General features: G+C 34.4%; 1 protein-coding gene across 11 annotated transcripts in view; it reads right to left on the bottom strand.

The window, feature by feature from the left end:
• LOC129755813 (uncharacterized) overlaps positions 1–26,963 on the bottom strand; it is a 263,710-nt gene that overhangs the window by 196,815 nt on the left and 39,932 nt on the right. The window contains exons 1-2 of one of the 11 annotated variants that reach the window (XM_055752483.1): positions 8,774–9,041; positions 267–600 (exon numbers count right to left, since the gene is read on the bottom strand). The exons of the other annotated variants lie outside the window; for them this stretch is intronic. The gene's annotated coding sequence lies outside the window, so the exon portion shown is untranslated. Of the gene's footprint in view, positions 1–266; positions 601–8,773; positions 9,042–26,963 lie in introns of those variants that run through there. 11 annotated transcript variants of the gene reach the window in all.

Raw genomic sequence — 26,963 nt, 5'->3', positions numbered from 1 at the left:
AGCTGAGCTAAGCTACAGCATTCCCAAGTTGGTTGCATTATTTTCCAGTCATTCCGTACATTTGATTTACAAATGGAGCTTTTATTTCGTTTGTGGTAATTCCTTAGGGTTAGTTCAAAGAAGACGAAGTTTCTTTGGCAGGATCCATGAGTTTTTTTTTTGCGAAAAAAAGAATAGCTAAACAATGATTCGGCAAACTGCTCTTGCGAATCCCCATGGAATATCCATCAACTCAGTTTAGTGTTCCATTCCAATTTCAAGCTTACCTGTTCGGCCTGGAGAGGCGCTGATGATGGTGGAGGGGGCCACGATGAGCAGCAAGCAGTTGGTTTGCAATTCCAATGTCAGTTCAGCTCAATCCAGGCAACAACGAAAAGTTAGTCGTCCCCCCAGAGTGTCAGAATACGGTGCCGACTAACAAGGCTTGACATCTCTCAGCGATTTGCCGAATAAAACAAATACTAGATACACGAAACACCCCGGTAGATAGCAGATGTTCACTCAAGGGTTACGTGGTGTTGTTTCGTATCGTTAGGCCCGAGTTCAATTAGATTAATTGATTTGCTGCTGCGACGAGAGCATAGCATAAAGACATAAGACCTAAACGAGAATCAAAAACCAAAAACAAAATGAACAACAACCAAGTCGACATAAAACTTTTCGGATGATTGTTGCGCTTATTTTTTTTTCGGAGCACACGTCGTCGACCGATTAGTTTACGACTCCACCAAACAATCTGTGCCATTTAGTGCCACTCAAATTTAGCCCGGTAATCGCTATATATCGGTGACGGTCAATCGAGGCGGCTACCGACAATTTTTGTTTTTTCTCTACCTCTGTTTTCATTATTTTTCCGGCTCATCCAATTTAGATGGGCCGTATTGGCGAACGATTGGAGCAAAAGCTTAACTTCTGCTCGCTGCGGTCATTTCACGCCGCCTTACCAATTCCAAAAGTGCCAGTACAGTACCAATCGAACGTGAACCCTTTACTGTTTGAACATGAAAAGCATGGATTTTTTTTGGGGAAAAACTTACTAAATTAATCTTTCGAACGTAGAGTAACACTAAATCATATATCACACTAAATCGTATATAAAAGAGGGTTCTTATCAATAGTTAACCATTACAAGTTATTAGAAGAAAAAACAAATAACAACCTAAATATCAAGTACAGTTTACATACATACAGTTTACCAGTTTACAAATTCTGTTTTGAAAAATTATCTACACTTTTTTCAAACGATTCTTTTCATGGCGACCGTCAAATAATATTTTATAGAATTTTTATTTGGTCATGTTGCTTCGTATGTCGAATTGGAAGCAGATGCTTTAAAAAGCTACACCCAAAATTCAGCCTCTATGCCAATCGTGAGTAATCAATATTATAGCATCATTGGCATAAGAACAGAACGCAACCGGAGATGATTCGATTTGTGAGCGCCGGCACTAACCTATCAGCGCAACCGCATTGCGTACACAAGGCTGCAATGATGTAGAATCCGTGTGGAGCACATCTCTCAGATTTAAGCTTTTTTTGTCAAATTTAAGCTTGTTTCTCAGATTTAGGCTTTTTTTTCTCAGATTTGAGCTTTCATCTTCAATACTCTCATAACCAAAAATAGTTAAATCTGAGAAAAAAAAAACTTAAAAACGAGATTGACTAACACTTAGCAAATAGATGTTGGTCACACGATTCATAGACAAACCCTGGAGTGCGTATGACTGAAAGAAATCAAATCAAAATCAAAAAGCAAAAAAAAAAACATTCCCTAAATTCAATCCACCGGCAAACAAAGCTGCCCGGCTTTAGCAGCTGTGCGTGTGTATTGTTCTTGTAGATACTTATAAATTATAAGCATTAGTAATAATTTTCCTGATCGTATTTGAATCGAGAAAATCTGTGTAATTGTTTTGAAAAACTTAGAAAATCCAAGCATCCCGATCAGGAGAGCATATCAAAATAATAACTCAAGCGTATCTCACCAAGATATTTACATTTGATTCAGTTATAATTAAGTACTACAAAATTTCGATTTTAAGTTTCTCCAATCTGAATTATATCTTATTCTGATGGACAGAATTGAATGGGGTTGAGCTCATTTTCAATGATCAAGATTTTTTTCGGATTGTCCTAATAAAAATATACGTACAACTTTTTCTGAAACACGGACATCGAAGTCAACGGCCCAAACCGTACGTTTATGAGATTCGCTCAACAGATTCAAAAATTGAATCCTAGTTTTGGGAAACCAAAAATGGGGCATGGTTTTAGCAAATAATGTGGTTTATTGACATTCCACTAGAAAATTTTCTCGAAGCACTCATATCTTGATAAGTTATAATATTGATAGGTTTTGTTCTGCCCAATATCAAACTTTGCTATCTGAACGAGATATAATCTTGTAAGGAGCATATCTAAAATTGATATGATTTAGCTAGGATCGCATAGATTTTTTTATATAATTTGAGATATTTTAACATCCTATGAGTACTGAATAATAACTCATTTAGATAGGAAAAATATTAGTATCAAAATATCTCATCTTGATATAATTTAGTTTTTCCCTCCTGATCGGGATTCGATTTCAATCCAAATAATCGTTCAATACCCGATCAGAAGAGCATATCAAGATTGTTACACAAACCCATCTCAACGAGATATTTCATCAGTGATATTATTAAATTATATAGATATAAATCCTCTGTGAATTCAGATAGAATGAAACGATTTAAAAAAAAAACAACTTAGCGGCTGTACGCAGTGCTCGATCAGAAGAGAATAACAATATTATATCAAGATATATTTTCCTATCAAAATGAGATATAATTAAGTACTTGTATGATTTTAAAATATCTCAAATTATATCAAAAAGTCTATGCAAGAATAACTAATTTAAATCACCCTTTGATAACATTATAATAAGATTACCAAGAAAAAAAAATGCAAAAATGTAAGTCTTGCGCAGCTTGCAAGCTTTCATGAAATGTTAGCCTTGTTCCTATTTAACTTGTACGCAAAATGCAATTTTTAAATGCCTCCAGACTTGTACTCAAAATTTCATGCATTGTTTCAAACTTACACGATCCTTGAAAATTTTGAGTACACACAACCCTGCCTGAAGCAAGAAATGAGAGTTCTAAAATTCCTAAATAAGCTTTCAAAGCAAGCAAATTGAGGCAGGAAAAAACAATTGTTTGTATCAAATGAGATATAATATTTTTTTAGAAACGACAAAAACTAAGATTTTGATAGCAAACTATATCTGAATTAGATAAAAATATCTCGTTAAGGTGGGTTTGTGTATTAATTTTTTATATTCTTAGTCAGACAATTGTCACAAACTTTGATAACCGATACGTTTGAGCTAATAACTCAAACCCATTTCGATTATCGAATATGTAATACACTGAAACTTTGAATTCTTAATTTAACTCAATGAATTTGGATAAAAACGACAAGTATTTAAGTTTAAGCTAGCTTTGTGAAGTTCAAAGTGTACACTTAAAAATGAATTAACCCTTCATTTTTTTAAGATTTCTAAAAATAATATCAAACAGTTGGAAATGATGTGATCATCAAGAAAAAAAATCGAACAACACATTATTCACTTCTTTCGCACATTTGTTACTAATGTGTATGAAACAAAGTGTTAGATTAATTGGAGTAATTAAAAAAATAAGAGATTAAAATCGCTGTACAAATTTAAAGAAACAACCGGAAAAACAAAGAAAACAAACTTCAATTAAATTTTAAGTGTTAAATGAGTTTGAAATAAAAAAATATCAAATAAGTAGAAATCTATACCTCAATTTGAATTATAAATTCAAAACCAGAAATGATGCATTTCGGACTTGAACTAAGATAATTAAAAAGTAAAAAAAAATACAGCAAAGATATTTCATAAAGATTAAAATTAAATACTTGAAATCAGAAGACCAAAAGATGTTCAATTAAACAATAAATCTACAAAACAGATCGTAAAACCGTAAATCGTAACTGGAGTCTGGAATACAATTATATTGAAACTTTTATTTAAAACACATACATATTTCTACATTAAAAAAATTAAATGAACAATGATTGACTGGTTTATTCAGAATTTGAATGAAGTCAAGAATTCACAATAAGATTTTACGAGTGTTTAACTTATTTTGGTTTTCATATGAAATTATTAAATATCCGAATAAAGAGTTTAATCTCCAAATAGAAGATTAAAATATTATGGCAAGTATCGAAAACTTTAATTGGAGGAAAAGTCCTTTAGTGTGCAAAGTTAAAACCAAACATACAATACACTCAATGATCAAATTTTCATATTGGATTTGGAAAATCGCTTAAATTGGCATTGATGATGTAGGATCATTGTAATGTATCGAATACCACATTTGTTAGTTGTAATCGATAAATTCAGAAAATATGGGATCATGTCAAATTAAAAAGTGAATGTCGTGATTGGTTAAAAATTACTGCTACTGACTTCTCGCAGATGAAATGTTCACTATTTGTCGATTTTTAAACCTAATTATATATTTTTATTCAAGAACTTATCATTAGCCTTAAAAAATTGGTGTCAACTTTCTTTTTTTTTGTGATGGTCCCACAGGCCCAATTGGGTCCTTCCTTCACCCCATACGCTTCTTTAGAAGTGGGAGGGACAGTTTATCCTATGGATAATTCTGTTTGCATTATTTTATCTAATTCTGTACAAACAAGTCCTAACTCCCGCGTATGTCCATCGCCGTACAATTTTATATCTGGTATTTTGCCAGATTTTCATCACAGCCAATTTCTTGAAAGTGTTTATGTTTGAACTGTCTGCGGCAGGCTGTTAAACATTTTTAGACCGTTGTAGAAAACTGATCGTTTTGTCATTTTCTTTCTCGTATTCGGTAATCTGAAATCGTGGGCTCTTCTCGTATTGTAGCTATGTACATCGTTGCCGTACTGCAGATCGTCCAATAAGTAATCCGGTAACATTCCGTTCTTCATTTTATATATAAAAATCAAACTGTTATACGCAATTCTCTGTTTCACTGGCAACCATTGAAGTATGTCGAGCATCAATGTACTTGGTGTGTATCGATTACATCGTATCACTACTCGCATTATCTCGTATTTTGAATTCTTTGTAGGTGCTTTGTTTGTGTATCAGATGCATGCAGTAAAATTGTAGCGCAATAGTCGAAGAGTGGCATGATGACAGATTTAACGTAAATTTTTTTCGACCAGAAAGTCATATATCCACAGAGAACAGACATACAAGCTAGCCCACGAAACTTGTGTAAAATTTCCAACGATAGTTCTGAACTTTTTTTTTGTTTTTTTGGATGGGCCTTTTCGAAAACTGGCCATTTGAAAATTTGATTTGTAACTTTTGAACGGCGCAATAGATGGCACTATTTCAAGTCAATTTCTAACGTATTTTTTGAATGTCAGCATTTGAAATTTTACACACTTTTTGGAAGATTTTTTGTTCGAGCTTGTACGTCTGTTCTCTGTGATATATCTACTTACTCTACAAAGTACACCGTATTTCACGGCAATCTGTTTGATTGTGTAGTCTATGTGAGCTATAAAATTCAATTTTTCATCGACTTGTACTTGACGAACCCTTTTGATCTCACAACCATCGATTAATAACTTAGGGCTTACTCCTATTTTGCGATTTCCAATACTCAGCCAGTTGGTTTTATCAAGATTTAGGCATAATTTTCTGTGTTTCAAAAAATCTGCAATATTTTTCAAATCATCATTTGCTTTTTGTACAACGAGTTCTAGGTCATTTCCACTCCAATAGGAGACGGAATCATCTGCAAATAACTTCAGACGGCCGTGATTTAAGCACATTTTCATGTCATTGATGTACAATATAAATAACAAGGGACCCAATACACTTCCTTGGGGAACTCCCAGGTTATTTTCTCTGTATCGCGAGTAAGATGAACCATACTTTGTTCGTTGCATTCTATTCTCCAAATAATTTTTGAAGCAGCTTAGAACCGTACCATTGATGCCAATTTTTACCAACACTTCTAACAGCAGTAACCGATCAATAGTTTCCGTTTTCAATGTTAATCTTCCAATATCGAAGTATTAAGTTAACAGCAGATTCAGTTGAATGCTGCTTCCTGAATCCAGACTGTTCAACAATCAATATGTCTTCACACTCAATAAAGCGTAAAAATTGCTGTTTTAATGCTAATTCTAGCATCTTTTCTTGAATTTCTAACATTTTTATAGAACGATAAAACGTCGCCTCTTGTGCATTTTTCTGTTTTCCAATGGGAACTACAGAAGAACACTTCCACGTTTTAGGTATTATTCCTAACTGCAGACTCGTGTTTATGACATTTCTCAACGGGTTGGCTAATACCAGCAACGAATCCTTATAAATTTTTAGGGAGACATTTTCGATACCAGCTGAGGGTTTTATGTCGTTAACTATTTCATCAAAATCTTGACTACTTATTGCTTCGAAAGTGTGAAATTCTCCACTATTGTACTTACTCTTTCGTAAACACTCCTTATTTGTGGTGATTTATATCGATAGAGTTGAAGAGAAGTAAGCTATCAAGTTCTGATACTGAGCAACAGCCTTTCTTATAAATACCTACTTATTGTATTTTTTTATGAGATTTTCGATTGTGAAATTAGCTGTCAGAGAAAATTATTTAAAAAAAAAAATTGAACCTATAATATTCATGAATTCTATTATGTCTTGAACTGATGTATGGCCTCATAATACATCAACTTTTTTATTAAAGAAATTTTATGTATTTTGCAAAACTGAATGAGCAATATTCAAACAAACAGACGTGAAGATAGTGCCTAGCTTTATTTAAAAAAAATAACTGTTACTCTCCTCGGGACAAAAATCTTTATTTTAAAGGTTGTGTGTGATGTTTGCCTGAACATTATTTTTTTTAGTATTTTCATGATAAACAAACTGTTTTTCAATTAAAAGTTTTTTAATAGATAGAGCCGTTTAGTTCCAAACTTCACTTATGGCATTTAATAATAAAGGAACACGTTAATCGCCACCAAAATATTCTGGAATTTTCAAACCAGAACATCCAAATGCTGCAATGTTTGTTTTTGGCTCTTTGAGGAAAAATAACAAGTTTATAAAACACTAAATTAAAAAGAACAGAATGCAATACATTTAGAAAATGAGAAACTTTACATAAGGACTACAACCTTTTCAAGAACTTGAACAAGGCCGGTTAAACCAGCTAGGTCAAAATTCATTATATGACATATGACATTTCTGAACTATTGATATTGCAAATTTTGATTCGTTCAATAACTTTGTTAAAAACCGCAAAACGTTTTGATTGTTGCTTTGAAAATTAGCTAAGATTTCTTCTGGTTTAAAGTTTCATTGAAATTTCCTTTAAATTTTGCATGTCAAGCGAACGGGAAATAAAGACAAAATTGTATTGTAACTTTAATTATGTATCTTTTTTTTTTAGAAATCAAAATCATTTGCAGTGTTCGGAAAAGTTGATTATTTATTTAAAACCTTTTGTTTAAGAATATTTAAAATGTTTTAAGATATTCTTCAAAGCTACCATTTTTTTTCGAACAAACTCTTGGATCTCGAAAAAAAGAGCTGCGAGAGAAGCACTGATTGAATAAATATTTCAACTTGACGCCCTCAAATTAGTCAAAACCAGCTCTAAAACTCTTGACATAAAAAAAGTGAACTTGTTGACCCATGTTATCTTAAATGTTAACTTTAAAACAGGAAATTTTGCTACAAGCTGTAGAAAAGCTATGCTGGTTGAGCGTTAATTGCAGTTTTGTGACCAAGGTTCCATTTTTTACGCTGTAAATGCAGTGGAAATATTTGCAAAAAATTCAGAAGCCTCATCGAGGGTTTTGGCGTTTTTGCTGCTATAAGATATATTTTTCGGGACTAACTTTGTCTTACGTTTGGAGTTGAAAACATCCAAAAACGATCAAATATGGTACTATTATCCTTATTTTAAGTGAAGAAATTTTTTTTTTAAATCACTATCCTCGGTCTAAAGATTAACTAAATTATTTTTAAATGAACATCAATAAAACACAAAAAAGTAATTCCTGAATATTTTTTTTTGAATTGTTGTTAGGGTTTTAAATCATTTAAAAAACAACTATCTTTCCACGACTGGTACTGTACTGGGTTTCACTTTTGCTGGTTAGCCTTCCACCCGCGTTTTCTGACGATGATGGGCTCTTACGATGTTACCTCACCACCTTCAGCAACAACAGAAAAACCCAAAAACAAAATAAAAACACCATCAATTCCAAAGCCGTATCAGCACAACTCAAATTTTCTGCTCTCAGGGCTGGTTCGTAGGTGTTTCGTTTGAAAAAAGAAGCTTCACGACACAGACACAACGCTGAATCGGGGGTTATTTTCCACCCGCGCTTCTCCGTTCACTACGAAAGGCGTTTTGAATTTTTCATGGCTCGAGGTATTCTTCACTACCAAGCATAAATCACTTCATATATAGATGATTCATTCTCCCGAATCCTTCCAACCGAACGGACAGCTGATTGCGAAAAATTCTAATCACGTAGCACCCACTTAGACATATGTAGCTCTAAGCCAATCCAATCACAATCACTCGACTTCTTAGTCGTCGCTGAATGGGAAAAATGTTTGCATTAATAATTCCCAACCGTTTATTGGCGGCACACCGTATGCAGGTCGACGACATCCAACTATAGTAACACATCCGGTTAGTTAGTAGATCCGGTGAAGTTTTTTCGCCACACTCACATTTGAATCCTCCTGAGGCAGAATGCTGACTGTGAACTTCCACACTCGACTCGGGTTGGTTTACAACTCTATACTTTGCACTAACCAGAACCGGGTGCTTGTCTAAGGAGCATCGGCGAAATATAATCCAGATACACGAAGGAAAAAGCAAAAAAAAGTGGCACGCACCACACCGAAAACGCCGATACAATAAAGAAATCTGCCGCGCGCCAGGAGAGCTCATGCTATTTAGGCTTGAAGCCCTGAGCGCTCTACCATTGAATGAGTTTATCGGAGTACTAAATCTACTACCGAAATCGGTTGACCGCTTTTCCTGGGGAGAACGGCTGTTTTCTTTTGTTCGCCAAACGTCCTAAGTGGAGCGACCTAGCCGTGGGAGGAACTCTTCAGCGGCACTTCCGTTTGGTTGACGAGACCTCCTCGTGAGAAGGGTGAGAGAATGAGTTACCCTACCTCAATAAATCGCGACAATCGCCGGTCGAGCAACACGAGACAACGATAGGAACATAAGCAACAGCGTTCGAGGAAAATGTAAACAGAGAAATTACGGCGGGTGGGAAAACTTATTTTCTCTATTAAAAATGCCGGAGAGAGTGAGCGGCTGGCGATTTTCTGATGAGATTGGCTTATACCCCTGCGAAGGAAAATCTTTCGTTAGTGAATGAGAATATGATGGAGACGCTTGGTTGAAGTGATACCCTGAGGCTCCTATCTTCTTCAACGGAAATCCCTGGCTACAAAAAAACTGGTGTTTAGTTTTTGTACAGAGTTTTTCAACCGAATATGACGAAAAGAAACAATAATTTACTTTTTTTTTCGTAAAAGAGTCTTAAAGTTATCCGACGCCACGACAAATGTTTATTTCTTGGGTTCCGTCTTCGAACAAATGTTTGAATTCGAATGGGTCACAATTTAAGTCCGTGCAAAGGGGGGGGGGGGTGTAGTTTAGAGGTTCCCCCTCTCCCCCATAGAGATTTTTTCCAAGTAAAATTTTCAGTTCAAGCAATGAATTAACCGTAGTAACATGAAATAACTTGATTCCAAAAGGTGTTTAATAATAAATTCATTCCATCTAGTTAAGGTGATAAGGGAGAGAAATTTGAAAATAAAGTTTTGATTTTTCACAGTTAGTCTGAATCAAGCCCATTGCAGGAGGACGTGCCATTTTTGGGTCAAGTTAATTGCTATGTGAACAATGTCGAAAAAAAAAACTTAATACCTTAGGGACTTATTATGGTCCACTCAATATAACCTGGATATGAAACTTGCTGTTAAATATTCATCAACGAAATAAGACGTTGTACGACGATATGAAAGGATTTGGCCCTGATTGATTCACTTTATTTGACATCATTGATTTTCCGAGTTCTGACTGTTTTAAAAAAAAGAATTTTTTTTCTTTTGATTTTGAAAAACTGTGGAGAACATGGGCCACCCAATAGGATTTGTGTTCGTCTCTATCGCATTAGAAAAGATGGACAAAACATTTTTCATAACTCTTCATTTGGCATAAGAAAACTTTACAGATAGTAATAACGTATTTTAAGTTCTGAATATGTATAAAAACACTAAAATATAGGTGGCCCAAGATACCCCACAAAATGTGGCCCACGATTCCCCACAAGCAATCATTTGCAAATTGGTTGCGTTTGTGTGACTTACTGATGTGTCATCGAAAATTTCTTTTCCACGTGAAAGAACATGACAAAACTAAGATCATAAGCGTATGAGCATATTTTTGTTATGTACTTTAGGCCTTCCACGGATGCAATTTTGCGGGTGCTTCCTAATCATGTAAGTACATTTTTCCAGGCTAGTTAAATAAAAGAAGCATATGGTGCTTACATAAGTCAACAACATATAGAAAAACATGCTTACGCAAAGCGACTACGATGACAGTTGGATTGGGATTTTTATCTCAACACACAGCTGAGATGTTTAGAGTGGCTCACGTTTCCACATGGCCCACCTTACCCCACTCTTCCCTACTAAAAATCTAGTCTAAAAATCTAGTTTTTCAGCCCCTGTGGTTATGCCATATTTACTTGAAGAAAAAAAACAGTAGACAAATTTACTCCAACGACAAATTTTTGTCGCAGAAAAGTTCGTACAAAAGATGTTTTGAAAATAAAACTGAACTTTTGTGAATTTTTCAGCGAAAAAAATCTGGCTCTTAGATGGTGAAAAAAAACCGCATTATTTTCGCACATTATTTTTTTGGATCTCTACAGAAATGAAGCCAAACCAAATCCACCAAGGTTTTGGAAGTCAAAATGCATCAATTGAGGTCACTGAATTGATGTCAGATTTTCTTAACTTATCATTGGTCACCTGAGGAGATTTGATTTCTAAACATTGATTATGAAGATAAGCTATCTGGCCAGTATTTAACACTGCAGAAAAAATTTCACCGAGATTGCAATGTAGGGTGGGTGTTCCTAATTTGGCATGTGTACCTAATGTTAACATATCGTTTGATTTTGACTGTTTGTGATGTTATTTTCGACCTATCAGAACTACAAAAAATTGGTAATGCAACGGAAAATCTTAACTTTAATCATACACACAATTTTGTTTTCTTACTCCTAAAATTTTAAGTAAAAACTGGTTTGTTTCAAAATATGTCCAAATTGAACGGGATTCTTAGCATATTCCTTAAAAAAACATAGTTTTATAAATGGAAGCTATAAGCAGAACTTTTCAACCGATTTTTTGAAAATTATTGTCGGATTGTTAATCACAATGATTTTTGTAATTTGACTGGTAAATCATGTTTTTATTAAGTCTTAACTAGAGAAATGCTGTGTCCATAATTAGGAACACTTTTTTCAGTGTGTTCTTAATGTTGGACATAGTCAAAGTGTTCCAAACTACAGTACCGTTCATAATTGTATAGAAATTGGAAGCACACGCACTGTCACTTCGACTTTGAACTTCCATAACATTTGACCCTGATGATATTTTTTGATCAAATTTTCGGCGTTGGATAGATCAACTATCATACTATTATATCACAAAATTTGAGTTTTCTGGAGTTTGTGTGGCCTGAGATACAGTAATTCTACGAAAATCGGACTTTTTGGACTTTTATCATTCATACTGCAATATCTCAGAAACGACGCTACTTTTTTTGTTGAAATTTTGCAGAGTGATTGTTGAAATATAAAGTAAGCATGTCTGAAGTTTTTGGAAAGTTTTATCGATGGGATCAAAAGTCACGGGAGGTACAATTTTTCAGGCATGAACCTAAAAATGCGATTTCTATAGAATTTTGGACGATTCATGAGAACATAATCGTTTCCATCCACAAAACAGTCAAAAAATGTCTGGCAAAAGCAATGATGAAATGAAAAAATGAAATTAAAGATCTATTTGTGTTTTAAAATCAGAATCTCGCAATATTGTTTTGATTTTTTGGTTGAAATAGATTTACTGGTTGTTAAACATAAAATAGGAGTTTCCTATGAAAATAATCGTCCGAAATTCTATAGAAATCTCATTTTTAGGTTCATGCCTGAAAAATTGTACCTCGCGTAACTTTTGATCCCATGGATAAAACTTTTCAAAAATTTCAGACATGATAGCTTTACATTTCAAAAATTGCTCTGCAAAATTTCAATAAAAAATATAGCGTCGTTTCTGAGATATTACAGTTTGAATGAGAAAAGTCCAAAAAGCCCGATTTTCGTAGAATGGCTGTATCTCAGGCCACACAAACTCCAGAAAGCTCCAATTTAGTGATATAATAGTGTGATAGTTGATCTATTTAATGCAGAAAATTTGATCAAAAAATATCATCAGAGTCAAAACTTATGGAAGTTTAAAATCGAAGTGACAGTGCGCGTGCTTCCAATTTCTATACAATTATGAACGGTACTGTATATTGAAGTTATAGCGTTTTTTAAATGAATATGATTGACGTAAAGATGTTAGAACTTATTTAACTTAACTTTATTTTCAACAAACTGTTAAATAAATGGTTATCTGTTAAAACATGATAATTTTTCCTAACTTTAGTGTATTTAAAAGCTATATCTTTATGTCGAAAATATATTTTTGAAAGATTTTAAAGAGCGCTGTTTAAGAAACCCGAAGAAGTTCTGTAAATAGACATGAAGCTTCACAGCTTAGAGAAACCATAACTATAAATGAATTTTAGTGAGCTTTGAATAAAAACGAGGTGTCTATTTCAAATGTATGAGCATGAGTATTGTAAAAAAGTTTGAAGAAAATCGTTGCTCAAAAATTCAAAAGAACTAGTTTGAATCATTGTCTTTTACTTTTACAATAAAATCGTTTTCTCGAAAGTTGCAGGAGGATTCAACATAAAAATTAATGAAATATATATAGAGAACAGATGTCTGCTCATGTGTAGGTATTTAGAATTTTTAAACACATATTTCAGCTGAAAACTGCGCGAGGCAGAACGAACAAAAGGAAAACTTTTTGGAGTCTTCTACTAAACCAGGAAAATCTAAATTTGTCACATGTATTTAATGGGCGATGATAGTCCAAAGCTTCTCAATTCGTCCTCAAATCGAAGACCAATCTGAGAAACCTACACGCGATAGAAAAGCACTGAATAGTAATTCTTTTATCGAGGCAAGTTATCTAATTCCGTTTTTATTAAATCATTGAACTTGCAAAGCAGACGATTTTTCGCATCTCTTGAAGTTACCTCGTAACATCGTAAATATGTACAGAAACAAATATTTTATTATTCTATCAGCTGAAATTGCATTCAAGAAATAACAAAAGCAATTGCAAACAAGTTGTTTGAAAAAGAAAAAACAAAGGATTGAAAAAAGACTTAAAAATAATAGAAAAGTAAACCATCAAGTTTCAGAGAGCTTCAAAACGAGAACAGAATCGAAATGGAAAATTGAAAAAAGAGTCTAAATGAAATACGTTGTAAACTTATTAGCAGAACAGACATTTTTCAAGCATCATAGTTGACATGGTTTCAAATCTCATTTGACTACTAGTCCAGCTTCAAGGGACTGGAAAAGCTTAACTATCGTCATGGATGTCTGTTCACGTGACGGATGTTATTTTTCAAACGACGGTCGTCAAGCAAGTGTACGGCGTCGGTTCAAAGCATTTTATGTATGATTCGAAAAATTGTGTGTATTTGGATTGCTTATTGGGCGATTTGCTAGTGTCAAAAACAAATAAAATTCGGATTTAAAAAATACTACCAATTGCGGAATTACAATATTATAAAGGATTTTTTAAATAGATAATTATGAAAGGCAATTTTTTTGCGCATAGTCGATATTGTCCTTCTAGTCCCTAGCGAATTCTCATCGGTCGTGACAGTTGATGTTACGTTCGAAAATGCCCCGGTCCCAAACTATCCTGGACTGATCTCCAAAAACGGAAACGATGATCGTTGTTTTCAGATTTTTTTTCAGCCACGACCATAACGAAACTTGTGTTTTTCGGCGTCGTCATAAGATGTTTTTTCATCTAAACATTTTTCCGTCACAGTCAAAAAGATGACGACGGGCTGAAGGCGACTATGATTATTCCGACGCTTCATTTGACTGAAGGTTGAGACGAGATTGTTTGCTTAGTTACTCATTTGAAGGCGTCTGTTATGAATGCGACTGCTTCAACTTTTTCACAGTCACAGTTTTATGACTGATGACGGTGAATTTTGTATGCTCTGCTTATTAGTATCCCATACTTTAAATTTTCTACTTATCTACTTTTCTACTACTACGAATTGAAAAATGAAAAGTTTGTTTTTTTATATGCTTAAAATCCACTACTTTTTTCAAAACTGACATAAAAAACTGACATTCTCTGGTCGTATTCCAAAAAATATCATAAAAGTTATAATAAAAAGGTAGAAATTTCTCATTGAACTAATAAGAAAGATAATCAAATGTAGAATTAGGAACAAATATTGGGAACGCTGTTACACTTTTTATTTAAAATTATTATTTTAAACTTCAACTGAGTGCCTTTAAGAATTTGGGACTTAGTTACCTAAAAAATTTATATCTTACAATTGAAGATTTGGCTTACTCGTATCAAATCTCAAAACCCCTGACAAAATATAACGAATTTATGCACACTTACCCTACTGTCGAAATTTTCAAAACATTTGAAACACACTAAATATATATTGATGGAGTTTTTCTGCTTTAACTCTATTTTTATTGAAAATTACTGTTTTAAAGCATAAGATGTTGTAAAAAAAAGGTTTGTAGTAAGAAATATTCAACAAACAAGTAGGGTTAGGTGGGGTAATTATGAACAAAATTCCTTCCCACGTCCTTGAGACGTCTGTTCATAATTATTCCATCTGTTCATATTTACCCCACTTTCTAGGGGGCAATTATGAACACGGATTATGAACTTGGTATAATTTTAATGAAAAGTAACTGTAGTTATACGTTAGATTTATCCATAGTAAGCAGTGTATGGTGATTTTTAACCCAAAAAATTATGTTCATAATTATCCCAAAACCTGTTCATAACTACCACGAACTATGTTCATATTTACCTCGAGACTTGTCCAATATGATTTATCTGGTGTCAGGAAATCTCAATTCAACACCAAATAATAAAAATAATTAGCAGTAATAAGAAAACGGGTTGTTTTATAAAAACTCAATTCAATTATCAATTTATGTACAAAACTTGTTAAATAAACAAATGTAAGCGAAAATAAGATGTCAAGCAACAGAAAAAAGAGTTATTTAGTGTTCTTTTTTATTGATTTTTTCTATCTTTTGTATCGGGAGTTTATTTTCTTTGTTACATTTAGTACGTTTTGGTTGGTTGCTTTTTACCGTTTCTTTTTGCCGATGCAGAACGTTTTTATTTGATAGGACCTCTCCATACGAGTGAAATTTTAGGCGAATTCGTTTTAAATGTGCTTCGCAGCAAACATCAAGTCTTCACCTAAAGGTCGTGGGTTAGGCTTTTCAGATATCATGAAATTGAAACCTATAGATATACAGAAAATTCGAAAACCTTTGAGGATGGTTGTTTCATAAAAACACTCATTAAAATCTTCTCGAATCAGTAAACAGTCATTTTTCACAAGGCTTGTCAGTTTTATATGATCGACTGTTTTGAAAAATATTTACACTAAAACACTTTTTATCGCTACGAAATTTCACATTAAATAGTAGCTCTATTCTCTAAAAAAAGATCAAAGTTTTCCTCACCAAACTGAAAGAAAAAATCTTCATCCAAAAAATATTCATTTGTACCAAATTTAAAAAAGGTATTCGAACAAATAGGGGAGATGAGGGCATAACGAGCACCCAGGGCATAATGAGCACTACGCTTTTCTACAAAAGTACTTATTTTTTTAAATAAATTTTCATGAGGATTTGTTTCGTACTTCCTATAGTATTATTTTGTTATTGCTTTGTTTGATGAATCTACGACTCACCTGACTTCATCGAATTGAATTCGCTGCTAGATTCCCCGGCAGAAAACGCACATCTTACCCTGATTAATGGTGCTCATACTGCCTCAGGGGGGTTCTCATTATGCCTCCACAGTTGCTGGTTTTCAGGTTTTGGCAAAAAATTTTAAAATGCATTTTTTAACGTTTTCATCTAGTTTTTCACGTTTCAGCCCGTTAGGGAATAGGCTTTTCAAGTGTCTGAACACGAAACAATAATGTAACCTCCATATTATAGCTATTTTCTATGGTTAAATAACCGTTTTCCTTAAGGTGGCCATTATGCCCCCATCTCCCCTAAACATTGAAAAAAGTAGTATAGAAATAAAACTGCAAGAAAATAGATTTTGGATTGTAATTGGATGTAACGCATAAACAATTATTATTTGCTTGTCACTTCCATCTGTACCGTTGAGCCGTCAACACGTACGCCGGAGCATCGTATCGTTGCTGTGTAAAGTCTGCTTCATTTAATAATGGAACAAATTCTTTTGCTCATTGTGGCGCTCCTAGTGGACGGATTTGGAAACTTTTTTCACCCACGTGTCGGGAAATTCATTACCTTTCACCATGTATTTATGTCATAACACCAAACGATAGCATTTTGTAAGCAACTGCCATGGAAGCCGAACGGAGAGATCAAATTGTGCACAGTTTTCTTGAAAATCCATTGTTGTCGGCATCGAAGCTAGCTAAACAGCTTAAAATGCCCAGAAATACCGTATGGCGTGTTATCAAGCAGTACAAGGAAACATTGACGACGGCTCGGAAGCCGCATTCGAAGCGTCGGAGTGGAACTGTCGACCGGAAACTGCGTGGGAAAGTCATCAAGGCCGTCAAGAGGAATCCCAATCTTTCAGACCGCGATTTGGCCAATAAGTTCCAGGCCGCTCACAGTACGGTGCGACGAATTCGTCTCCGGGAAGGAATAAGGTCATTCCGAGCCAGCAAACAGCCAAATCGGACGCTGAAGCAGAACAATGTGGCCAAAATCCGTGCTCGAAAGCTGTACGACCAAGTGCTGACCAAGTTCGACGGATGTAAAGTCTGCTTCATTTAATATTGGAACACAAACAATTGCGTGTAGTTCAGTCATTTATTAACGAATTCATTTTTTGTTTTTCATACAAATGTAGCATTTTCTTTACTCTTTCATAAAAAAAAATTAAAAAAAATATTCATTGCTGTTTCGAAGAAATTCTCGTACTTGTACTCGTAAGAAAACTGTGCACAATTTGATCTCTCCGTTCGGCTTCCATGGCGGTTGTTTACAAAATGCTATCGTTTGGTGTTATGACATAAATACATGGTGAAAGGTAATGAATTTCCCGACACGTGGGTGAAAAAAGTTTCCAAATCCGTCCACTAGGAGCGCCACAATGAGCAAAAGAATTTGTTCCAATATTAAATGAAGCAGACTTTACCTGCAGGAACATTTTACATTATTTATTTTTTTCTTACCTGTTTTTCAATCAGCACTTTTCAGTGCTTACATTATTTTAATTTTCTTTTATTCATATTTTCCTCTTTTATTTCCAGCATGGGGAAGTCTTCGGCCGGCTCAAGAGCCGGAAAAAACGAATTACCGAACCTAATTCAGGTCCATCGCCCAAAAAAGTTGAGATTTCCAATTCATTCGATGTCCTTCATAACATCGGTGATGAGGAAATATTCATGTTTAATTCTGATAAGAGCACTAAGAAACCTTCTTCTTCTTCTTATACTCTTAAAACGAAAAGGTTCCACCAATAACGGTCACGATTCCTGACTTCAATGCCTTTCGGAAAGAAATCGTCACTTCCGTCAAGGATGAGAAGATTTCTTTTCAATTCGGTCGAAGGGGAACTGCTCGTATATTGGCGGAATCTTTTGATGATTTTCAAAAAATTTAAATTCTTTGAATAATAAAAACACCATTTTTTTACATACGACGCTAAAAGTGATCGTCCTTTTAAAGTTGTACTTCGTGGTCTCACCGGTGATCAGACACCGGATGAAATAACAACTGAATTAAATTCTTTGTTAGGTTTTTCTCCGATTCAAGTAATTCAAATGAGGAAAAGAACCAACACGAATAATACCAGTAGTGTTGGTTTTGCTCCTGAGATTTTTTTGATACATTTTAAAAAGGATCAGGATAATAATTTGCAAATTCTTGAAAAGGCTCGTCTTATGTTTCATTGTCGAGTCAAATTTGAACCTTTTCGAAAATCTTCTACCAATTTCCTTCAAAATAAAACGCAATGTCGTCGTTGTCAAGGTTTTAGTCACGGCACTAAAAATTGTAGAATGAAGATGCATGCTCTGCGGCTCATTCGATCATGAAAAATCTAAATGCCTTTTTGGTGGTGATAAACCACAATCAGAATTTTTCAAGTGTGCGAATTGCGCAGGTACCTAATCATTCCTTGAATTCTCTAGACTGTTCTTTTAGAGCAAAAAATATTGCTTGTAGGAAAAATCTAAAAGTTTCCAGAAAAGTTTCTTCTCCTCCTTCCTCTTTTTCGTCTTCACACGTCAGGCCGGCAGGCCGGCAAACAATCTGCCTGTTCACGGTCAGCCTCGTCCTACATTGGAATCACGGCTTGGTAATGCTCGAAGTGATTTTAATGTTACCTGTGCTGATTCAGCGCCACAGACTCGTTGTTTAACGTTCTCAGAGGTGGTTGAAAATGAGTTGCCCTCTACTGGTATGACTAATCGGACAAAAACAAAGTCTCAGCGTTCATGCGAAGGCTTGGGAAAGTCCCCGAAATTCAAATTCAAATACCTGTTCTTCTCCTTCATTTTCTGATCCTTACAATTTTGTTGATTTGGGTGAGATTAAATACTGAGGAAAAATTAAAATTTTTGCATCAAAATTCAATGGAAATGATGCTTATGTTGAAAGCAAATTCAATGTTTGAAGCTTTCCAAACTTCTTTTAATTATGCTAACAAATTATTATGACTTTAAGATTCCCTCTTGGATCCAAATAGATATGTTTAAATATTATGAATTGGAACGCTAGATCTTTGCTGGCTAACCAAGATGAATTCTTTTTATTTTTGAAAGCTAGAAACATTCATATCGCTCTCATCAGTGAGACTTAAAAAGCAATGCTTTCTTTAAAATTTTACGAAATGATCGACTTGATCGACAAGGTGAAGGTGTATCAATAGTTGTCTCCAATTTAGACTTCTTTCTTTCTAAAGTCTTAGAAACAATTGGAATTGAATTAGAAACGTCTAGGGGGAAAACTATAATTATTGCCGCATATTTGCCTTTTCAATGCAGCTGTGTACAGAAAAAACTTTTGAAGGGAAGTTTTCTACTGTTCTATGTTGTCAATTAGTTCTTTAAGAGATTGTAATGTTTGTTGTAGATTCCTGTGAAAAAGTTCAAATAAAGAACGAAACGTCGGAATAAGAAGAGAAGGTGTTTTGGATCCGTGAATTGACTGAAAAAGCCGAAATATTTTCCCGTTTATACAGTTTTACCAGTCGAGAACAATTATCTACTCATGTAAAATGGCGAATTTAGCTAGTAACCGCTTTTGAAGGGAGATTTACAAAAACTCATCAGAAATAAATCTATTTTTTTTTATTATTAGTGACTTTAGTGCAAAACATCGATCTTGGAATAATATTTCATCAAATTCAAATGGGAATATTTTATTTAATGACTGCTCTGCAGGTCATTATACTGTTGAATATCCTAATGGGCATACTTGTTTCTCTTCGCATTCGCATTCGCATAAACAGTCGCCTAAAACTTCGGTTGGCGCTACTCGTCAACTCTCCGTTTTATGAAGTAACAAGCTTTGAGAATTGCACCACCTTTTTTTCTAGAAGATGTTACACTTCCTGACTTGAAATTTCAAAAGAAGCAAAGTCTTCCAATTCGTTGCCTAAGACTATAAAATCTCTTAAATTGAAAAACTTGCTTCCACAGAATGTTGAAGGTGCCCTGGCCGAACCCTGCGGACTGTGTAGGGAGAGGGAAGGGTACATTAGTCGCTTTAAGTGACTCACGTTTATTTAAACGGTAGATGCAGAGATCTCTACGATCCACCCATAAACGTGGGGAGGTTAAGAATGGTTAAGTTGGGGAAATCAAACCCTGGGAGATGCTAGGCCAGCATTACGGGTGATGAATTTGTCCTACACCTCCTACGCTCCTATAGTTTCCTACTGAAACTCCTAGCTCTAATGAGGCTTTTATACAAAAATCTTGAACAATTTAAAATGGTATTGTGAAATTTAATATAATGAGTTTTAAACAAACATACAATAAAAACGATCCTCAAAAACATTTATTAAGCTCCGAAAAAACGAGAATGTATGTATGTATTGAAGTTTATTACAAAATTCTTACTATTTTTCCTTATTTATGTACATACCTAAAATGAAAATTTATTTTTTGGATAACTGTTCTTGATTTAATATGTATTTCATTTTGTACTGAATTTTTAAAAAAATAACAGGTTGAAGAGAAGAAAAATGAGATGAATGGATTACTACACAAGATTAAAAAGAAAAAACCCTCATATGGAAATTTCATAAGGTACATATTCATGATTTGAATAAAAGTGTTCTAAGCTTTTTTTGGGGATTTGGTGATGAAGATAACTTGACCTATAGATCAATTGGATTCCCTCCTGAGTACTATCCTGTTGAAACTTTCTCAGGCGTAACGCTAACATGAGACCAAATTCCGGAAACGAAATTTTCAGATTATTCTGAATGTACCAAATTTTCTACATTGTGAATGAAATCACACACTCAAATTAACGTTATCAAGTAGCTTTTACAATTTCTATCTTCTAAAACTTGCACAGACTCTCTAAAAAAAACCTACAAAAACCAATCGCGTTCAATCTGAAGCAGTTTTCCTCGGTGATAACGAGGGAACCATTTTTAGATTAACGAAATAATTATAAGCAGAATTCACATATAAAGTTGGAACGGGCTCACCAAAGCAAAGTAAATGTTGACCTCGAACGATCCAGGGCACAGAAATGGAAAAAAACCCTAAAACCTTAGCTAACGTTCCTTGCACCTACGGAGGGGCCCATGTTTGACACTTGACCTTTTCTTCCCGGTGTCGAAAACTCTTTGAGCGGGCCAGTATAAAACCTTCCACTTAAACTACTATAAAAGCTTCGATCTTCGATGATTTCTTGGAAAACTTCAAAAAATTTTCAATTTTTGGAATTGCAGTTTTTACTGTCAGAAAAAACGCGTCCGCTTTTCTGGGCATACTTGTTTCTCTTCAATTAGAAATACCTCCACAATTGAGTAGGCGTGTGCTGAAGCGTCAACACGCGTTTTTTCCGGAGTAAAAATTTTGTCAATAGTTTTATACGAAAATTAAAGTATTTGAATTTTCAATAATCAAACGCATGTTCGGTATAATTCGTCAATCGCGTGGTGTATCGGTGTTTTCGTGTGTAGTGGAATTTTTCTATTAATTCTTTTCCATTGCGTGTTATTTTGAAATAATTATCAGCGCCAAGAGATAGAAAGATAGAAGAATAACGGCGAGGTTTCCTGTGCTTAAAAGCTCTTGTTGTAAAAGCTTGTGAAAACATTGTCCAAAGCTCCAAAATTTTTGTGTAACGGGGGTAGGAATGCAATAATGGCTACAGGATCAGAGCGATGCCAGTTATCAGTTTGAATTGATATTGGAACTAAAAATTCTAAGAATCTACAATGAAGTCCCGTTTATTACGAAACTTGGACAGAGTTAGCTAAGTATCTTTTTTTTTTATTAATTGATTATTTTATATCATTATTGGCAGCCATTTAAACAAAAAAAGCGCAAGGTTTTCTATTTCATTGTACAGAAGTTTTTTCTTTCGTTCTTTTAAAAAATGGGTAGGTTATATAAGTAAGTTTGCGATAAAGAAAATCGTGACCGAAAGAGGTGAAAAACGCCCAAAAATAGGCATAATCTTTGCATGCAGTTTTATTCCAATACGGGTTTTGTGCGTTCAAAACTAGGAAGATGTCAATGTTTATTATCCTGGCATCTTGATATTATATACAGTCCCCCCACAATCATGGGTCACACACAATTATCAGTCACCAATAATTAAAACTGCTGATATTTACTAAACTAAAAGAGATAATTTCATATTATTATTTTTAGTTAATCGACAATATTATCAAAATGCATTAAAAAAATAATTTGGGTGTTTGATACCATTAAAATTGCTGTTTGAATACTTTTTATCATAGGTGAAATATACGCTGTCGAACTATCGCATAAAATTCCAATATTATAAGGTTGACATCTTAAACCGTTAAGCCTCTTATGCGGGTATTTCAAAGATTCCAGCCAAATGAATTGGTCCCATATAAGCACGATGGACTAGTTTACATTTTCCCAGTAAATCTGAGCGAATGAAAAGCGAAAATTCAGTAGTATTTGGCAAAATAAAAGTGACCCATAATGGTTACAGAATCCATCAAGTTCCACACAATCATGGGTCACTTTTTTGCAAGCAAAACAAAACATTTCTTGGTTGCTTGCTCAACCCAATTGCCCCTTGAACGTATACTAGCGAAGAATGCCCCTGAATGTTTGCCAGAAACTTGTTGATTTTCATGTTGACTTCGGGTGTTGCCATGGACTTCAATGTGACTAATAATTGCGGGCAATTTGACTAATAATTGTTACAAGCTACAATTTTGACCCATAATTGTGGTTTTGAAAAACGTTGATTGTTTCGATAATTTATGTTATTTTTTAACAAAATTGAAAATAAAAACATATTTAAAATCAAAGAGGAAGTATTTAATGATTGAAATTCATGCAAAGCTTGATATTTGGTCCACTAACACCCGAATAAACGAACATTTTGTGGTGAAAGGATACGTTAATTGACTAATGATTGTGGGGGGACTGTATTTCTGATTTTGTTTTTTCGCATCACAGTATCCGATCACAATGACTTAAAAGAGTCCATATAACTAGAAATATGAGAAAAAAAAATCGAATTTTTTTCGATTAAAACTTGAAGCCAAAATTGTTAGAAAAAGTATGTTTTAATTTTTGAATCTAGCTTTCGGGCGCTTAAAACCAATGAAGATATTTTTGCACTATTTATATACATGAATATCTTTTGTAATCATTTTTGACTGATATCAAAGGCGTATTTAAATTAAAAGATGCATGCTTGTCAAGTTGGTTTTGTAGTTGTTATAAATTATTTAAAAGGAAAAGCACATTCACGATCAACATAGAAATTCTAGTGTAGGAGCTTGCAATTGATGGATTACAGTTTGATTTTTTTTCAAATACACTAAATTTATTTGAACACATTTGGGTAGATGTTTTGTCTTCAGGAAAACAGAAGAATAGGATGCTCAGAATCAAATCACACTAGTCAAAAGTGTCTCCAGATCACATCCTTTTTCCCATTTCCCAGAATAAAATTATTTGCTAGGACGCAGAGGTGACCTCGGTCCTAAAGCATAAATTATTTCTTTCATCCCTTTCTCTCTTTTCTAAACTATCTATTGACTACTAGGACGTGGCCGGCGCCGTTATTAACGATTAAAGAGAGAGCATCAGTTTTGGGCATTGTGAATGTGCTGTCAGTCCCAGACTCCATTCATTTGACACTTGAACAAAATTGGTGGCCTCGGTCAATCACGGAGTAGCAACCATTGGCAATGTGGAATTCGTTCTACTGAGCCACGTCCGAGATCATGGGATTCGAAATGCATTTGATTCAACTACCAATGAAAATTGATTTGGTTCTAACGGATTTAAACGAGCATTGTAGTCAATAAGTTACTCATGTCAAAAAGCTGACTGGAAGCGATATAGGAATTTATTGAACGTAATTTAGATGCAAACGTTCCATTGAATTCAATAGAAGATATAGATTTGGCTGTAGAAAATTTGACAACTTCAAAAGTCAATGCTAAAGCCGCTTCAATACCTAAAGTTAAACATAAATTTAAACAACCTTTGATCGATGATGATCATCAGTTTTTGATACGACTGAAAAACATTCGTCGACGCCAATATCTACGAACTAGGGATACTCCGGTAATTTTTATTATCAGACTTTTTCCCCGACTTGAAAATAGGTACAAGAAAATATTCTTTCCGTAATTGAGGGAAAACACCGGATTTCAACGATGAGTTGAACAGAAGAAACTAAGTTCATTTACAGGATTTTTTAAAAGTAATGGAGGAATTCCATCAGGCCCGGGTCCTTTGAAGCTATTCAGGGAGCAAATTGATTTGTGTATTTCCTCAAGGGTGATTGAATCTACCACAGTCAATGACGCTGAGTCAGAAAGATAATCGAAAAACGCAGTATCGCGATCGGCATCCGAAAACTAGTGTAAACGTTTTGGAAGAAATTGGCAAACAAATAACATATTTCATGGGAATTATTACCGTTAGCGCTGTCCAAGTGCATACGAGATGGGAAATTATTACTTTTCAATTTAGAACTTACATACTTGCAGAAGCTTCTTGGGTTGGATTTAATGTTTTTCTCTGTTTCCCTATTATATTTTTCGAACAAGGTATTAATACATATGGCTCGTTGGTTGCATGCTTCTTGATATTCCAAACTATTAGCTAGCTATGGGGTCTTTTCCAGTTTTTATGCGCTTTCTGCTTTTTATTTCTAAGATGCTGTAGCTTTTTTGAAAACCGTGGTGGATTTCTTTTATTATTCGTTCGTCGCTTTATTTTTATTGGCACATATTTACTCAAGATATTACCAAGAATTTTATAAAAAATATCTACATACCTGATTGACAGTTTCGTTGTCGCTTTGAAATGATGATTGCCAATTAACTGATTGTAATTTAGTTTTAATCATCGTTTAATTTGCATGGAAATAGTCAAGGGTCTCCTCATATTCGTATTCTGGTATTCCTTTGTTGTCAGAACATATAATTGAAAACTCGATAGCTGTATGAAAGCTCTCATTTGTTCCAAATAGGATCAGTAGCCTCCAAAACACAAAAATCATCAGTCAAATTTGAAAACAGTCAATCGAGATAGCGACTGCAGGCGTTTTTCACATGATTTATTTGATTAAGACATAAGGTAGCAAGATTGTCGAAAAGAAATTGTAATGCTTCATCATCTCCAAAAATCGGTAAGAGGATTACATCATTATCTTCATCGGGTATAAATTGCAGATTCAATTGATTGAAATCGGTATATAGGTGAATTTTGAATTCGGGTTGGAAGCTTTTGAATTATTCCGTTATGCTCAGTAGAAACTTTTGGAAATAATCTTTACTGACATACTCCGGAGGAAAGTAGATCGATCCCAAAATATGGGGTTCCTTGAAGATTTGAGCTTTTGCCTACACCTGCTCAAATTCTTTGTGCTTATTATAGTTATTTCAATAAGCTCAGAATCAAAAGCAGAAATTTTTTATTAAATTTATTCAAATTTTAGGGTGGTAATAGGTTCTAAGAGATAATGAACATTCATCAGTAGTTATTGAAGAGATAATCTATCTTCGGGTCTTCTTACTTCGAATAGTATCAACAAATCGTAGGAAAAAAAACCAAATCCAAATCAAAACCATGATCTGATTCCTACAGACACGAACGCCTTGGGCAAAAGTAAGTAGGTGCGCTAGAAACGAAAAAAACAAAAACAAAACGGAAACAATCGAACGAATTTCATATTCAGATATGTATCTGGAGCAAAACTGAGATGATGACCGAAAGTGTGAGCCCAGAAGCTGCCCGGTTTACTCTAGTTCAGCCAGTAGGATTTTCCGAAAATAATCAACATTACTGTTTGTGATCGGACAGATTTTTTTTTCGCTTCTTTAACCGAAAATTGGAATTCCCCTGTCGCTTTGGTGGGCACACGCTATGTGGTGCTACTTATTTTCCGGGTGAGTTTTCAAATGGTCGTTAGTACTCAACTTTAAAATTTCTAAACATAGTAATATTTTGATTGTTTTTTTAAAAAGTTTTTTTTATATCTGATAGCTCATTTGATAGACAGTTTTGAAAAAATGTCCCAGCTACATACCGTTTGGTGGCACCAATTGATGGTAATTTTATATTCGTTCTGCACGAGATTGTTCCCGGTATTCGGAAAATTCTCTCTCTTCTTTCGTCCATTCATCAGCTCGGTAGGAGTTATGTGCTCGAAAGGGGGGAAAACTCACGTGCCGGTGAAATTTTGCTGAAGAGTGCCTGTCTGGCGCTCGAAAAAGAGCGTTGTCTATAAATGCATCAAGCTGTGAGAGTCTTCTCTGAGTTCTGTGTTCAGTTTTTCACGGTTTTGTTTTCCACAGACAGCATGTGGAAACCGCAATAAGTTCTCAGGTTCATAAACATGTCCGATAAGAAGAGAATAAATCCTGCTTGGGTTGTACTGTTCCGAGTGGAAATTAGCTGATAGCTTTTTTGTTTTTCCCTCAAAACAAACAAGTCTAAGAACGTTTAAATCTAAATAATTAAAACATTTGAAAAATATTTTCATTTCTGAATTTTGTGCTTACGGTTTAATTTATTTTATTTATTTAATTTTTCTGTAACTTAAGACTTACATGTTTTTAATTGTTACAACAGGCGTTGTTAATATCCGAGAATAAAATTGTTTGTTCAACAATCATTTGCCTTGATTGTTTAAACGTTATTTCGTACGACCATGTCCCCGTGTATCAACAAAAGATGCAACTGCAAAAACAAAGATCGAGAAACTATGCAGGGACAACCCGTAGGAATGCCCGATCACCGGAAAATGTTTGTCCTCAAAACGAGTTGAATTAT

Source organism: Uranotaenia lowii, chromosome 3 (genome assembly GCF_029784155.1).
Source record: "Uranotaenia lowii strain MFRU-FL chromosome 3, ASM2978415v1, whole genome shotgun sequence".
Taxonomy (NCBI): Eukaryota; Metazoa; Arthropoda; class Insecta; order Diptera; family Culicidae; genus Uranotaenia; species Uranotaenia lowii.
The sequence above is the reverse complement of the archived record's forward strand: the minus strand, read 5'-3'. Positions and strand labels throughout refer to the sequence as shown.